The 17127-nt window shown below is 36.9% G+C and overlaps 2 protein-coding genes across 5 annotated transcripts in view; one reads left to right on the plus strand and one right to left on the minus strand.

Annotated features, from left to right (window-relative positions):
- Positions 1-13039, minus strand: part of SERPINI1 (serpin family I member 1) — a 75040-nt gene extending 62001 nt beyond the window's left edge. The window contains exon 1 of the mRNA XM_006183814.3: positions 12351-13039. The gene's annotated coding sequence lies outside the window, so the exon portion shown is untranslated. The remainder of the gene's footprint in view (positions 1-12350) is intronic.
- Positions 13040-13223: 184 nt separating this feature from the next.
- The window catches only part of PDCD10 (programmed cell death 10), a 37870-nt gene continuing 33966 nt past the window's right edge, over positions 13224-17127 (plus strand). For 2 of the 4 annotated variants that reach the window (XM_032484873.1, XM_014558476.2), the window contains exons 1-2: positions 13271-13365; positions 13743-13899. The gene's annotated coding sequence lies outside the window, so the exon portion shown is untranslated. Of the gene's footprint in view, positions 13371-13742; positions 13900-17127 lie in introns of all 4 variants that reach the window. The other 2 variants (XM_006183817.3, XM_032484853.1) reach the window with 2 other exon arrangements.

Raw genomic sequence — 17127 nt, forward strand, 5'->3', positions numbered from 1 at the left:
CAGTACAAATAGATTCATGGTTATTAAAGCTTCACTGTGGATTACATCTTTACCAATATAAATTACTCTTTCTGTCAGATTCGAGATCTTTGCTTTGAATTGTCTTATCTTACAAATATGGCCACCCTATATTTTTTAATTTATTTTTGTCTATTATTGCATTGCCATCCTTTTACTTTAAACTGATATTATTTAGTTTAGCTTTATCACTTTAAAAAAACTGTTTTTGTTTTCCACCCAGAATGGCAGATCCTATCTTTCAATAAGACACTAAATCTATTGGTAATTGTAATGTATTTGTTTAGTATTTTGTCGTGCTTCTTATTTATTCTTTTTGTTTTAATCATATTTCTCTCCTTTGTTCTTAAATATATATTTTCTACAGATGTGAAGAATAAAACAACATCAGCTGACTCCACGATTTGTAAAATAAGGCATTTGATATTTTTTCTTACACATCCCTCTCTGTGTTTTTAAAGTGATCTGGGGTATTTGGTCTAGAAGATTATTGTTTTTTCTACCATAAAAGTTACCTTATAAGAATGATTTTTAATGTCTGAATTGTTTAAAAATGAAATAGGAACAACTACTTAAGTGTCATTTGTGTCATCATTTTTTAGTTCCAATCTTGAATTCTTGATTCCAATTTGGCCACCAAAGTATGCATTTCCTATTGTTGTTGTTGTTGTTGTTGGTGGTGGTGGTGGTGGTGGTGGTGGTGTGTGTGTGTGTGTCTGCTCTTGTATGGCTGGAAAAGATCATTCCTTTGTTCTTATGCACGCTGAATCCTAACTCAGCTGGATAAGCAATTTCAAATCAGAAACTTATTCCACTGCAATTGTGTATACATTATTCCATTACATTCTATCATTTATTGCCACAAAATAAAATCTGATCACAAGCTGATAATTCTACTCCCTTTATTTTTAATCTGTTTGGAGTTATTTAGGTTCCCCTCTACTCCTTCACTTTAAAATTAAAAAAAAAAAAACTTTACTCAAATGTGGCTAGATTTCGGTCTCTCTTCATTAATTTTGCCTTAAGTTATAAGGCTAAATAACAGTAATTCCTTTTATTTTTATCTGCTAATTTGGGTTTCTTATAATTGAGTCTTCTTTAATTCTTCCCTACTTTTAAAAATCATTTTCTATTATAGTCACTTAGACTTTTTACATGTACACTTTTAAAGTGTTCAATTTAGTGGTTTTTAAATGTTGTACAACCATCACCACTATCTAATTCTAGAACATTTCACCCCAGAAAGAAACCACATAACCATTAGCAGTCATCTTCATTTCCCTGTCCCTTAACACTAATCTACTCTTTGTCTTTATGGATTTGGCTATTCTGGATATTTCATATAAAATGTGGTTTGTTCATAACACCATTTGCAGCAACATGGGTGCTCCTGGAGAATGTCATTCTAAGTGAAGTAAGCCAGAAAGAGAAAGAAAAATACCATATGAGGTCGCTCATATGTGGAATCTAAACACACACACACACACACACACACACACACAAACAAAGCATAAATACAAAACAGAAATAGACTCATAGACATAGAATACAAACTTGTGGTTGCCAAGGGGGTGGGGGGTGGTAAGGGATAGACTGGGATTTCAAAATTGTAGAATAGATAAACAAGATTATACTGAATAGCACAGGGAAATATATACAAGATCTTATGGTAGCTCACGGAGAGAAAAAGGTGACAATGAATATATATATGTTCATGTATAACTGAAAAATTGTGCTCTACACTGGAATTTTGATACATTGTAAAATGATTATAAATCAATAAAAAAGTTTTTAAAAAAGGAAAAAAATGTGGTTTGTTGTGTGTGGCTTTTTTTTTTGTTTAGCATAATAATTTCAAGAGTCATCCATGTTGTTCCAGCCGTTAGTACTTCATTCCTTTTCATGGCTAAATAATATTCCATTGCATGACTATGCAAAATTTTGTTTATCCATTCATTTACTGATGACACTGAGCTGTTTCTATTTTTTGGCTATTATGGATACTACTGCTATGAACATTTGGGTACAAGGTTTTACAATGACATAGTTTTTTTCCAATTCTATTAGGCATACGTCTAGAGTGGAATTGCTGGGTCATATGCTAAATATAAAGTTAACATTTCTCAATGTGGCTGCACCATTTTACAATGCCACCAAGGATATATGAGGGTTCAATTATCTCCATGTCCTCATTAGTACTTGTTATTGTCAGTCTTATTTATTTTAGCCATCTAGTGCATGTGAAGTAGTATCCCATTGTGGTTTTGACTTGCATTTCCCTTGTGACTAATATGTATCTTTTCATTTGCTTATAGGGCATTTGTGTATCTTGTTTAGAGAAAGAAATGTCTATTCAAATCCTTTCCCTATTTTAACTGGGTTGTCTTTATTTTTGATTTGTAATAGTTCTTTATGCCCTGTGAATACAAGTCTCTTCCCAAGAAGAGAAGAAGTTTGTTTGATTTGCAAATATTTTCTCCTATCCTATGGCTTGTTTTTTACTTTCTTGTGTCCTTTGAAACTCAACTTTTAAATTTGATGAAATCCAATTGATTTGTATTTTCTTCTGTCACTTGTGCTTTTAGAATCATACCTAAGAAACTGTTGACTAATGCAAGGTGATGGCAATTTACTCCTATGTTTTCTTCTAAGAGTTTTACAGTTTTAGCTCTTGTGTTTAGGTCTACGATCCATTTTAAGTTACATTTTTGGATATGGAGTGAGGTAGCATCCAATTTCATACTTCTGCATGTGGATATCATTGTCTTAGTATCATTTGTTGATGACTATCCTTTATCTTGTTGCAACTTAATTGACCATAAATGCAAGGGTTTGTTTCTGAACTCTCAATTCTATTCCACTGATACATATATGTCTGGGTCCTTTACATTTCCACATAAGTTTCAAGATCAGCTTGTGAATTTTTGCAAAAAAGGTAGCTGATATTTTGATGCATTAAATCTGCAGATTAATTTGGGGGAATATTGCCATCTTAACAATATTGTCTTCTAATCCATGAACATGAACTATCTTCCAATTTATTTTTGCTTCTTTAATCTTTTTTAGTGATGTTTTGTACATCATTTTTGTGTTTTTGGTGTATAAGTCCTATATTTCCTTTGTTAAACTTATTCCTAAGTATATAATTTTCTTTGAGATGCTATTGGAAATGGATTGTTTTTTATTTTGTTTTTTAATGTTAATGGATAGTGTATAAAATACAATTGATTTCTTTATCTTGATCTTATATCTTGCAACCCAGCTCCTTATTAGTTCTAGTAGTTGTGTGTGTGTGTGTATGTGTGTGCATTCCTTAGAATTTTCCATATAAAAGATATATTCATCTGTGAGTAGAAATATATTTACTTCTTTTTTTCCAATCTGTATGCTTTTTATTCCTTTTCCTTGCCAACTGTCCATGCTAGAACCTCTAGTATAATGGTGAAGAAGATTATAGAGGAAACATCCTTCTATTTCTGCTGCTCTTAAGCAGACATATTCAGTCTTTCACTATTAAGAAAGATGTTAGCTGTGGGGTTTTTGCAGATGTCCTTTATAAGTTGAGAAGTTTCCCTTCTATCAGTAGTTTGTTGAGTGTTTTCATCACGAAAATGTGAATTTGTCAGATGATTTTTTGCATCTACTGAGATTCTGTTCTATTGCTATAGTATATTATACTGATTGATTGTCATGTTAAACCAACCTTGCATTCCTGGAATAAATTCCAATTGTGGTATATGATTTTTATTTGTTGCCAGGTTTGATATGAGGATTTTTGAGTCTACAGTCAGATTCTCTATTTCTTCTTGTTTTGGCAGTTTGTGTTTTTGTAGTAATTTGTCCATTTCATCTAGGTCATCTGTTGGCATCTAATCATTCATTGTAGTCCCTAATGATGACTTTAATTTCTGTAAGATTGGTAGTAATGCCTCCTCTTTATTATATTATTTTTAAATATCATTTTCCCCTAAGTTTTAGTAAACTAACTTAATTCCTCTTTTAACTGACTGGTATGGCTTCCCACAATATTTAATATACTAATCAGTCTTTATTAATTATATTTTAAAGTCTGGGCTTTACTATTCTGTACATTTATGTTGTTTGACTCTTACATCATTATCATTGTCCCTATACAATATTTTGTGCAACTCCTGAAAATTTCTTTTAATTGAATGATACCCTTCCCATTTTCCTGAACTTTTATTTTAGGGGTAGGGAGTACTGAAATTTAGATATTCAAATCCCCATTTGAATTAAAAGCTATAGTTCACTTAAAATAATAAATCATAATAAAATAAAATCTAATATTTAGTAAAATAACATTTAACGAGCATATACCAAATGCTAGGTATTGTGCAATACACTTTACGTGAAATCTCATTACACCAACATAAACATCCTTTGAGTCAAGTTGCAGATTATAAAACCAAATTTGAACCCAGTTTTGTATGACTACGGAGCCCACATTCTTAACCAGTGGTTGACAACTTTTTTAAGAAAGGGCCTGATAGGGAATATTTTAAGTTTGTGGGCCATATGGTCTTTGCCACAATGGCCCCACTTTGCTGTCGTAGCAAGAAAGCGGTTTGAACAATATGTAAATGAATGGGCATAGCTGTGTTCCAGTAAATTTGATTTACAAAAGAAAAAAAAAAAAAAAAGTAGTGTGCCTACAGGCCACAGCTTGTGGTCCCCTGCTCTTAACCAGCACATCACACTGGCCTAGTTCTTTCTCAAAGCTGCCTTGATTACCACATAGATCAAATTTTTCTGCTTCTGGACATCTACCACAGCAACTGTTGTATCACCATCCTAAATCATATATCCTTGTTTACATGAAAATATCTTGCAATGTCTTCTTTTATTAACTATATTGACAAAAGATTATGCCAAGGAGTAAGTGATTTTATGTATTTAGTTTTATCTCTCTATAGCACCCAATCCCATGCTATACATTGTAGTAGTTTAGAAATTCATAGGAGTATATCTGGAGAGTTTTGTCCCAATAAAGCCACTCACCTAAGGTCACATAATAGAAATGCAAAAACTGGACAATAATAAAGATGTTGATATGGAAATGCAGACAACTGCAATATAGCCAAGGTTCTATGGTCAACATCTTTAATTATGGGTTTTTTTAATGTAGAAAAAAGATTTGTTTCCATTTTCTCAGTTCCAATTTTCTCCTCAGACTTCCCTATCTCAAGGAATCATAATTTATCAAACCTGTAAGCCCATGAAGTATTATTGTTAAGAATGAGTCATAATCATGGTATATAGATGTTGATAATATTTTTCACTTTTTAGAAAGGGGTAAAAGCTCCATTTTCCAGTATTAAAAAGTTTTAGTATAAGTTCCTCTCTATGAAAAAATGGACACAACATTGTAAAATGACTATAACTCAATACAAAAAGTTAAAAAAAAAAAAAGAAACAATGGCTTATTTTGCCTCTTCAAGCAGATAGGATTTGTTTTAAGATTTGTTTATTATTTAATTGTTCTTTCATTTACATTATATCCATTTTTTTTAATGCCATCTATATAAAGATTCTTTTTTACTTTGAGGCTTAAAGGAGATTTAAAATAGCATCATCCTTTCAAGGGTTACTGAATATGTCTCCAATGAAAAGCACGGGACAGTATTACATGTGGTATGAGCTAGATGGTCTTTTAACCAGAGATACCGTCAGTCTCTGAACAATGCTTTTGCCCACAGACTTGAAATTTGGTAGCCACAGAAGTGAAAACTTGGTGTAAGAAGGTTAGAGTTTTCTAATCTGGGGAAAAAACAAACAAACAAATGAACAAACAGGAAACGCTGAGTCAGAAGGAGAAGGAATACAGTGTAAAGTTAGCATGGGTTTAATGGTCAGGCTACGGCTGCCACTATTGACTGATAACCCAAAAGTCGTATTCAAACCACTGTTCCCCTGCTTCATCTACCGCAAAGGCCAAAGTCCTTGTTATCTCAATATTCCTTAAAGTTAGGGGCAGCTACATGCCACAGGCCAGTGAGTCCACAACGGACATTCACTAGAAGTCACTGGGAAAGATTTTACTTCCTGATTAGAAGAGAAAGACTCTACAGGCACAAACATTCCTCATTCTTCCTGCCCAGAACTAGAACATGGTATCTGGATCTGCAGAAGAACCCATCTTGAATCAGGCACCATAGGAAGCATGAGGACAAAACCCTGACAACACCGAGCCTCTAAACAAAAACAACAACAACTCCTTTCCTCTAAACTTCTTGTCCTGGAAAAAAAATCCAGCCCCTGTTATTTAAGGTCATTGTGTGTAAAACTTGCAGATGAAAGCATTTCTAATTGATACATACTTGAAAACTTTTAAAATTGTCAGTTACTTTTGGGTCACATAATGGGACCAAAATTGGCTTTTAAGATAATCTTAGATAATACGATTTCTTTCTCTTTCAAAATGTTTAATTTCATATTACTAATTATTAGCTAAAATCTGCTATTATATTAAAATGAATAGTTACTATTAGGCTTTTATTCTTTTGTTATTGACATTTTCTTTTTAAAAGAACAAATCAAAAACTTTGAAACAGAAAAAGTTACTTTTCTGACTTCGATTTAGTGAATGTACCTTGTGCAATATCTCTTAATATAATTTTTAAAAGTTCCCTGACTTAGCAAAGGCAAAAATTATACCATTGTTACTCAGCTGTGAGAATACTGGCACGTACAAGTTTCATCTAGCATTGTATGTCAAGTGACATACGATATAAAATACAATTTAACCTGCCTTAGATATAGAACAAGTGATTTAGGATTATTACATAGAGGAGGAGGTTTCTTAACTGGAAGGCTGAGTGTATCTAAAAAACATTAACTGCTTCAATGATTTTAAATTGCTTTGTGAAGTACACAACAATTAAATGCTCCAATAACTGATTTAATAAAAGTGAATGGCAAAAATTATACATCATAATACAGTATCTGTACACACTATTAAAAGGTGAAAAAACAATCAGATTAACTCTTCAAGTTACACAGGGTTGAAAGACCTTACATAAAACTTAGCTTTTCAAAACAAAATTTAGGTTATTAAGAAAATGACAGCAGCAATCCAAAGTGGGGAAAATATCGAAAGTATCTCAGTGAGCTCTTCCGGGTCCATTCAAAAGAAGCTAAGACACTATGGGGGAAATGGACTACAAGTTGATAGGTACTCACTAAATTGCTAGGTTGTGCTAGAGAAACTACTTTCTGACACTTGAGTTACTGTTACTGGGAACTTTGGCATATCTAGGAAAAACAATACACTTAGGAAAATGAGGTTATTAAATCAAAGTAAATTCCATCTGCACTTCCTTCCCACACTAAATTACGAGCTGTGAGCTCAGAAGGCTCGTTCCCTAGGCTGAACCAGAATAGGGCATTGAAGCAGCGGCTAGAACTGGAGGTACCACGCAGACTTCTGCAGCTATGCTGTCCACGAGGCCAGCGCTGAGCACTGCCAAGGCCAGATCTCAGAACTCACCCCTTCCCCATGCTGGCTCAACGATGATAAATACCTGTGCCATTTAGATTTTATAAGCCTGAGTAAGGTCTCCCAATGTAACCATTTCACTGAAAATGAAACACTCAAGAGCAGTTACATTTTAGTTAAGGTAAAACTTCATATGACATTTATGTCTTTTTCTCTAAGCCCCTATTTCCAAGTGTCCAGCAAAAAATCACTGAATGTGTGTATATATGTGTAGTAGGGACTGTTACTTAAAAGTACATCTTTAAGTCACAAAAGTTCTAGAGGCAGGGAGAGACCACACAACTCCCAACTGGCACTGAATTGAAAACTTTATATCTAATGTATTTACACATGTGCGAGGTTGTAGTTAATAGCAATGTTTGCTCTATTCATTCAGAAATCCAACAAAAGACAGTGATATTTATATTTAGCTCAATATAAGCAACTCTTGTGGGCAGAGGGCTGAATTTAGTGCTAAAAGAGATATCTAAAAAAATTTGTTTTTCTAGTTCTGCTTGTTTGTGAAAAATGTAAAAAGATCCTTCATTATAGATTGTCAAATATTTAAATAAACTGTTGCCAAATACAGACTATGTATAAGGCTCTCAAAGTAAATACTAAGGTAAGTTCTGAAGATACTAAGAACCTGGTGAGGAAAACAGGAACTCAGTTAACTCTACAAAAGAGACCATGCTAAGCATTAAGAGTAAGGCCAATGAAACATGAAAAGATTAATCATCATTTCTAAGCCAATTTGTACTTGATAGATACATAGCTGATAGCATGCTAGTACAGGCTTATTAAAAAGTACACAAAAGACAGGCAAATATCTGCTATTATTAAATTTACTATTAAATAACTATTTACAATTAACAAGAATTCTCCAGGTCTTATAATAATAAAAGAAAAATCACATTTGAATTCTTAATTCTAATGCTAATCAGATTGATTTGTTTCTGGAAGGTCAAGTGCAAAAACAATAAATGCCCAATTCCACATGTGCTTAAACACAATCAGTCTGACTCTTTTCTTTTTTTTGGAAAGAATGATTAGAAAGATGGAGGAGCAAGTTCAATTTTTATAGGATGAAACATGCTTTTTAAAGATAAGCTTCAACAAAGGTACTTCACTTGAGACAAACAGTGGTGAGCCAAGGCTTCCCTGGCTGTGAGACGCAGGCCTTGAGTGACACCGGGGAGAGCCTTTTTCCTTACCTATAACTCCCTGTCTCTAGGATGAATTTAGAAATGTTGGCACACAAAGTTGTAGGTAAGTCTCTGCAGTTCACCCAGTCTGAATCATATTGGGCCCAAGTAACACTTTTGCAAAGGCTAACCAGCACAAAGACACTCTCAGACGGCCTAATGCATAATAATTATTCTGTGAGGTCAACTGACTCTTGTCTGTCAAAGTGCAAATGTCTCAATGTGTACGTTAAAGAAGTACCGGCCAACACTTCTAATGCGGTAAGTGGTTACAGGGCAACCTCTTTGTGCTGAGCATGATCTAAGTTGCTGAGAATGAGCAGGAGCTAATAACTTACTTTAAAAACACTTAACCAAACTTCAGGGACTAATGCGGAAAACAACAGACGTTAAGATGAAAATAAAACAAAAAGAAATCTTTACCTTCGTATAACAATTAATCCTGATCCTCAAAGCAGTGTTTCACCTTAGGAGTTTGTTTTAAAATAGGGTGGGTGTGTGTGTGGGGGGGGGTCTTGTTCATCTTTGGTGTCTGGTTCAAGTACCTCTGTTATTAAGGAGGAAAACATCAGTTTTTACTTTTTAACATGATGTTCAAATCATACTAAGTTTCACTCAGAAGTGAATGTATTCATGCCGGATCTTCTCTGCTTTGCTTCAATAACCCATGATCATTCAAAACCTAATGAATTAATGACAGTGTGAGTCTAGTTAAAATGACAATGTAGGAAAGTACGGTCTCCCACTATGGGTACCGACCTCTAGAAATTAATAATTGGTGGAAAAAGGCCATGAAATCACTTATAGGCATTTAACTAAAAAAAGATCAAATTTCTTTTTTCTCTTGCTAAGAGTATGTTTCTCAAGACAGTGTTCTTCATATCTATTCCCCCTTGTATTCCACTTTCCCCCCCTTCCACCACCCGCACCAAAACCATTTGATCTTGAACCTCCTTTAAATCTTGCTCTTTTGTGCTTCATGTATCAGTGAATCCTCCTGCTAGAAAAAAAAAATCCATGCTACTCAATTATTTTCACATAATAGGGTTACAGTTAGAATTTTAAATTAAAAGAAAGTGCAAAGTATATTGTAATTTGAAATTAACCAAGTCTTTTGGCTAAAGGACATTAATCCCATGAGCTCCTTCCACTCAAGAGACATGCAGCACTCCAATGATTTTTCTCTCTCACCACATAAACATTCTGATAGCCATACACAAATAGTAAAAGTCGAGAGCAGAAGAATATGCTTTTAACGTAGGTAGTGCTTTACATAAAATTATAAACAGTCATATGACGAACCTTCTCAATGCCAGGAACATACAATCAAGAAGTCTTCAGATTATCTGAGATTTAATGTGAACACCAATTTAAAATGTCTCAAGGGTTCAAGGTAACAAATACTCAAGTGCCACATATTGCCAGTGATTTTTCTTCTGTATAAAAACATGGTTTTCTTACTCCCAATGATACAGGAACTCAATCTTTTTCACTGACAAAATTAAAAGAATCCAAATCTTGAAAACAGGTGAAAAAGCCAGTACTTTAATGCCAGACTCATTCATTCCTAATAAGATTCTACCCTTTTTGATACTTCAAAGCAGAAGACCCATCAACAGATAGGAATCAAAGTACATCTGAATTTCAACTGTTTTGATATTTATTTTCTCATTTACTTGATTATTAACTGATTCTTAACCAAATCCTTTCAAACAGATCTTATGATAAAGACTGCGAAAGAACGTCATTGTTGGTATTATTATTAATTATTATTATTACCTAGGGGAAATAACCCAGTGACAGTTAAGTATTCAGTTTCACCAGATGAATCAGTAGCAGAGCCTGAGAGAGAATCTAACACTCTGATTCAGGACAATCTACTAAATCAGAAATAACAAAGGCAAACACAATATTTTCCAAGCCCAACTACACCCTAGTACCTATTTTTCCCCCTAAAATCATTTTCACAGAGTCACATCAGCTGTGTAGATTAATAGACTCTCCCATGATGTAGCAAAGATAAAATCCCACCCTTACCATGGCTGCTAAGTTTAGTGGTTAGTGTTGCTTTTTCTTTCTTCTAGGCTCTGCTGTTTTTAATATGTACCTGGTCTACTTGAGGACAATCTAAGAGCAGCTATTTTTCTAAGATCTGTCCCTCCATATATTTCTCAGGTATGAGGGTATGGAAGGGGGTGTTGGAGTATATACATTGATAAGTCACTTAGGATTGTCAGTAGTAACACTCAGTAGGACTGAACTTTAAGCTATGAAGGGAATTCTTTCCAACCATCTCTTTTCAAATAAGAATTTTGCGTACATTACAGAAATAAAACCAAAAAATCATGAGAAAATCAGCAAACCATGAAAACAAGAAAATAGAAGGTAATTATTCCGTTTTATTGATCCTAGTTCAAAAATCAAAACAAAACAAAACAAAAAAAACAGATTAAAGTATTCAAGCCGACTCTGAAATATACAACTGTCACAATGAAAGCATTTCAGAGCAACATGTACTGCAATATGCTACTATGATTAAAAGCCATGTAATCTGAGGAATCTCTGTAACAAAAAGAAAAAGAAAAAGAACTAGGCAAATAGCTTTTTACAGACTTTTCTAAAGAGAAAAGCCTGTAATTTTATCATAGTCACACAAAGGTAAATGTGACTTTCATCTTTATCTAGTATTAAAACAAATTTTCATCCATAGGTATGTAACTACATTCAAAGATACCACACTTGGTTTAATACTAAGAATAAACTATTATTTTATGATACTATTACATGTGTTTTAAAGCTGAACCCATCATAACACATACTAAGGAAAATCACCTAGCACATACTCTCTGAACAGAAAAGATCCCTGCACAGCTTTTCTTGTACTTTTGTTTTTAAAAATGTACAAATATTACCAGACACAAATGAGAGAATAAGGAGCAGCAATGAAATACACCATATGTTCCCACTGTAGGCTGAATCCTGGTCTTTGTTCCAATATTTCAGAGCCACTGGAAGGAAAGCTAAGTATCCATTTATTAAAATACGTCTTTACATTATTGCTAGCAAAAGTTATACTTTGGATAGGTTCAGTCATCTTGAGTATAACTGCCCGCCTATATCTGCTTCTTTTATAGAGATCTCTTTCAATTCTATGAACCTGCAGTATAACCACCCTGGAAAACAGGTCAGTAGCAGGACAATCTGATAAAAACAACGTAAAGGGTAGATAGTGAAGAAGACTCCAAAGTTATTTTCCTAGTGAAAGAGTACTAAAGTAATTCTATAACAATGACAAAATTTTTGTTTTTTTTACCAGCTACGCACCTATCCAAATATCATCCACCTTTTCCTCAACGAGCAGGGTTTCCCTCAATCTTAAAATCTCCCAGAACAGTTTTAATGGTACAACTCAAACCAAAATCACTAACCACGCCCTTTATACCGAGTCAAGCCACATTCTGCTTTTTATTCCCCCTCAAAGTCCAAAAACGTACATCTTTCACCTAAAAGGGTTTGCACCAGTTCCCTAACCCTAGTCAGAGACTCTTTTTCGCTGTGCCTCGATATAATTCCAGTTGGAAAACGCTTTCTCCCGGGCAGAGCAGACGCCCAGAAGAGACACCCACGCTTACCTCCCGCACACCTGCAACCCCTGACGGGATGCTGGAGCTGAGGCTCTGAGGACTGCGCTCCGCTCCCGTTCCTGCTCTCCTCTCTCCCGGGAAACTACAGCCCAGGGTGCGCCTCTGGCTGCCACAGGGACCTAAGCTCCGCCTCCCCCTCCTCTAGTTGGCGAATTCAGCAGCTGTTGCTCCTCCCCCTGCTGTTCCGGCTGCTGCCCCGGCTGGAGGCGGCGGGAAGCGGCTTTCCTGGTACCTTCGCGCTCCCCGCACTTCTGCGGCTGCTCTGCTGCTTCCCTTCTGTTGGGACCCCTCTTCCCTGTGTGACCTTACACCTGGAGCAGACTCCCGCCCCATTCGGGCACCTCCACGAAAAGCCCAGGCGCAACCTACCCCTGCCCAACCCGCAGGTCTGGCCGCCCGGTGGGCCTGGTTCTTGGCCACTATCGGGGAAACTGCTTCTTCAGCCAGGGCGCATCCCCACACCACGCCTCCCTCTGCCCTGGCGATTCCCCAGCTGCTTCCTCTCCGCCCGTACGGCGTCCACAGCTCAGCCGCCCCACGTTCCCCACTCGGAGCTCTTCCCCCACCCCCGTTCCTTCCTCGGCTCCACTAGCCCGCCCCCACAAAGGGTGAGTTGCCTGCGGGGCCGACCCTGCATCCTGATTGGCGCAGGTGAGGGCTGACCCCTCCCTTCCTCTTCTTTCCGTGCACCCTCTCTCTTCTTCTCACCTCCTCCCGCAAAGGCAGGGAACTCTCCTACTATTGGCCGAAAGTGTCCCCACCCATCGCCTTAGGCTTCACCGCACAGCCTGACGGGAATTGTAGTCTCCTACGTGCAGGAATTGCCGACGACGCCGGCGAGTGGGACTACGAGTCCCCATAGGCCCCTGCGCGACTCCGGCTGGGCAGGATTCCGGACAACGCCTGGTTCCTCTCGGGTCCTTCCGGCGTCGCCGGAGTGAATTGATCCGGGAGTTGAAGAGGGCTCCAAAGGTGGGAAGTGAAGTCAGTGCCTCAGTTGCCGGTAAGGTATGACTGTTCTGTCCCAGTCCTGATAGCCCCTCGCGGAGCAGAAGAGGTCTGGGGTCACACGGCGGCCGTGGCTGAGGCACTCGGGCTTGGCTCTGGCAGGCGGAGAGGACGGGGCTGGGAACGGGGCCCTATGGGCGTAAGCGAGGTTACCCTACGCGAGTGGCGTAAAGCGGGTTTGTAAATGCCGCCTGCCTTGCTCGGCCCTGAACGCCTCCAGGAAGTCTCCTCTAGGTGGGGGCGGGAGGGGAAGGGCGAGGTTGGCCTCTGGTGCCCCCGGAGAAGGGAGAGGGCGGATGTGCCTGGGGTGGGGTCCTCTGAAGGTGTGGCTTGGGGCGGGGAGATGAAGCTGCTGTTTTCCCCTTGATGTAGAAGTGGGATTGGGAAGGAGTGGAGGAAGGAAGGCGCTGCTTTTGAGGTCAGTCGGTTATGCCCTTTGAGGGAAGAGGAGAACTATAGAAGGAACAGCAAATGTTGACAGAGATCTACGGATTCAGTTCCAGTTTCATGATGTGGTCCCTCTAAAGAGGTAATTTTACCCTAAACAGAGAAGCTTAACCCCTTTAAGATGTTAATTCCTAAGATGTGTTTACACCTTTGCTGTTTTCAAAGAGCATTCACAGTGGGATGCTAATGAAGAAACTGTAGGGATAGGTGACGTGCCCAAGGTCACACAGGTAGGTTCAGATCTTAATCTAATCCAGTTGTAATTCAGCTTCTGAATCAGAGTTGCTGCACCAGAAAGAAAGAGTAGGGAGGTGGTATTTTTTGAAGAGGGTGGAGAATGTTGCAAAGTAATACATTTTAGGTATTTCTAAGAAGCCATCTGTGAAGTGAAGAGTTTTTTTGAGCTGGGGAGAGATTCCTCAATAAATGCAGCACACACTGTAACCGTTTGGAAAAATAAGAAGAATCAGTTTCAACCTATTTTTTTCCTTATATTAGAGGCATGCTACAGTTTTAAAGGGTAGTTAGTGGGAAAGGAGAAAATCAGGTAACAATATATTTCATCTTTACAGGTGAAAGATACTCTTTTTCCCTTCCTAACTTAGTGTTTTTATCCTCATTTTGTAAAACTGAAAGCAATGGGATTGGAATTCTTTCACGAAAGTTATTTTACACTTTTTCAAACAATATAGCACCAAGAGAGTATCTAGTGTGCTCGTACTATGAGGGAAGATACATTGCATTTCCTGGAGGTACCATCACATTTCTGTTGATTTTTATTTATTTTTCCCCTCATTTTCTTGACTTGGTGTTGTGTGTGTGTGTGTGTGTGTATGTGTATGTGTGTAAATAGTAACATCAGGCTCCAGTGTACTTTAATTTTCTTAGCATCATCTGGGACTTTTAACTCATCCTTATTTTACATTAAAGAGTGGAAGAATAGGACATTTGTGTTTTATATTGAATGTAAAGCAGTATGCTTGTTCCAATCTTATCCTTTATAATTATTATGACCAATTGTAATTACAGTTCATAATTACTAGACAGTTCTTTAATAGAATTTTAAGAGTATGTTCATTGACAAGAAGACTTTCTCCGTAAGTTTATATCTGAAAATCAGGTATCTACTGATAGCTCGTAATCAACTATGGTTTACAGCTATATAAATTGACCATTGAAATATGCTGCATTTTGAATATACTCTGCAGATATTAAAATTATCCACAATGTGTTTGATTTGTGAGAGCAAAATTTCTAGGACCCAGAGGTACTATTACATTCCCCTATGATTGAAGTTAAGATGGTGTGAAAATTAATATGACTTTTTTAAAATAGAAGAGAGGTATGATACTGTTGAATGAAATAAAATCAGGAATAATTAGCACCATGAGTAAGTGGAGCAGTACAACAAGGAAGGAAGACTGACTAAACAAATGGAAAATTATGTGGGTTTAACTGGCTCTATGCTGAGTTAGAAGGTGCGGTGGTTTAAGTTGATCATAAACTGAACATGAGTCAGTGATAGTAAAGCAATAATGTTAAAGTATTTTCTATATGGCAGTGTTAAGGAATTAAATTTTGTTGGAGGAAGTGAGAAATGAGTTCTTCTAACTTTTGGCATGCAGCTGGGAGGTTGTGGAATGAGCTTTCAAACCCAAAGTCAGGAAAATTTGGAAATGAGTAAAATTAATGTAATGCACTTGTCTAATGTGTGTTAGTTTTTGTCCTTGATTCAGTTCTACCGCTAGCTTCTCTACAGCCCTGAGGTCCATTACAGTTTTGATATTTCACCCATGGGGAATGGTGAGCAGTAGAATGGTGGAATAATGTTTCTATTGTATTTATCATCTTTCAGTCATATGCTGGAGTACTGTGATCATTTTGGATCTCTGTATATTGAATAACAGGGCTCACAGAGTGATGTGTATCCTTGTACTTCTATAGTAGTTTGCAGTTCCCCAGTGTCCACGTTTGTTCTCATTTTGGGTTTTGTAGGAGCCTTGTGTCAACTTTTGAACATGATCTCTGACAGGGCTTAGGATGTGTCCCATATACATATATCTCTTTTTCTTTGAGCATATGAGGTGTTTAAGAACAGGACTGTTGTATTATCATTGTGTTCCCAGTAGGTAAAACAGGTAACTGAGTACCTGTTTACAAAGAGAATAAAATAAAGAGGTTCATATTGGTTAAGTGCAGTGTCTTGTAACTAATAACTGATGGAACCAAGACATAATCCAGGTCTTCTGACTACAGATCTTTAATATTGTGAAATAGAGACTCAGTTCCCTTAGATTCTTTTCCATGAGAAAAAGACTTAAATTACTTAAATATTCAAATACTATTACCATCTTACTCTGTTTAATGCTCACAATTTATCTTTTGTCTCCTATTTAGCTCTCCATTCCCAGGCTTTCTCATTTACTGTGCCATCCGGTTACTACCTACATAAGCTTTTCCTGACTTGGGGGCCTTTGTACGTGTTCCATCCTCCTGCCTGGACTGCTTCCCCTCCCCTTCCCAAGTCTAGCCAACTCCTAGTTAATTTTCAAGTCTCAGTTTAAATGTCATTCCTCAGGGGAATGTTCTCTGACCTTTGACCCCTCATTCCTGAAACCAGAGTGGGTTCCCACTATGTTTCCACCATACTCTGTACTTCTTTGAACATCATCACAATAGGAACTTAATTATTTCAGTGTTTAATTGATAAATGTCTCCCTCACTAGACTGTAAGCTACCTGGGCAGGTCCCTCCCATCTGTCATGTGCCTTACCTCACTACTTATACAGTATGTGGCACAAAATAAATGCTCAGTAATTACTTGCTGCATTTATGAACAAGTGATTGAATGAGTGCATTCATGCACAGTGCCTCTGCTACGGACAGAAATACAGAAATGTTTATAAAAGAGATATAAAATAAAATCCTACCTTGGATAAAAAGGAGTCATTGACAGAAGTTAAGTGTAAACTGTAGAAAGATGTTTGTTTTTTCTTGGAGGTCTTTATAATCAGGATAGTTTTCTATGTGGAAATGGCAAAAGGGTCTCTTACAACAAAATTTCTGTATAACAGAGCATTTTGGAGACCTTATCACCATTCTGCTTTTGCAAGCAACATTCATTATAATAAAATATAGAAAGAAGAAACTAACTTTCAGTGGATTCTTTTCTTCCCTATTGTTATCTCATTTTGTCCTCAGCAAAATTCATGCTTTTTTCTCCTTTCTTTGTTGTTTTGTTTTGTTTTTTAACCATGGTATCTTATTTGAATTTTACCTTTAATATAACTTGCCTTAGACAAGGTGGCTG

The sequence above is a fragment of the Camelus ferus genome, chromosome 1 (assembly GCF_009834535.1).
Source record: "Camelus ferus isolate YT-003-E chromosome 1, BCGSAC_Cfer_1.0, whole genome shotgun sequence".
In the NCBI taxonomy this organism is placed as follows: Eukaryota; Metazoa; Chordata; class Mammalia; order Artiodactyla; family Camelidae; genus Camelus; species Camelus ferus.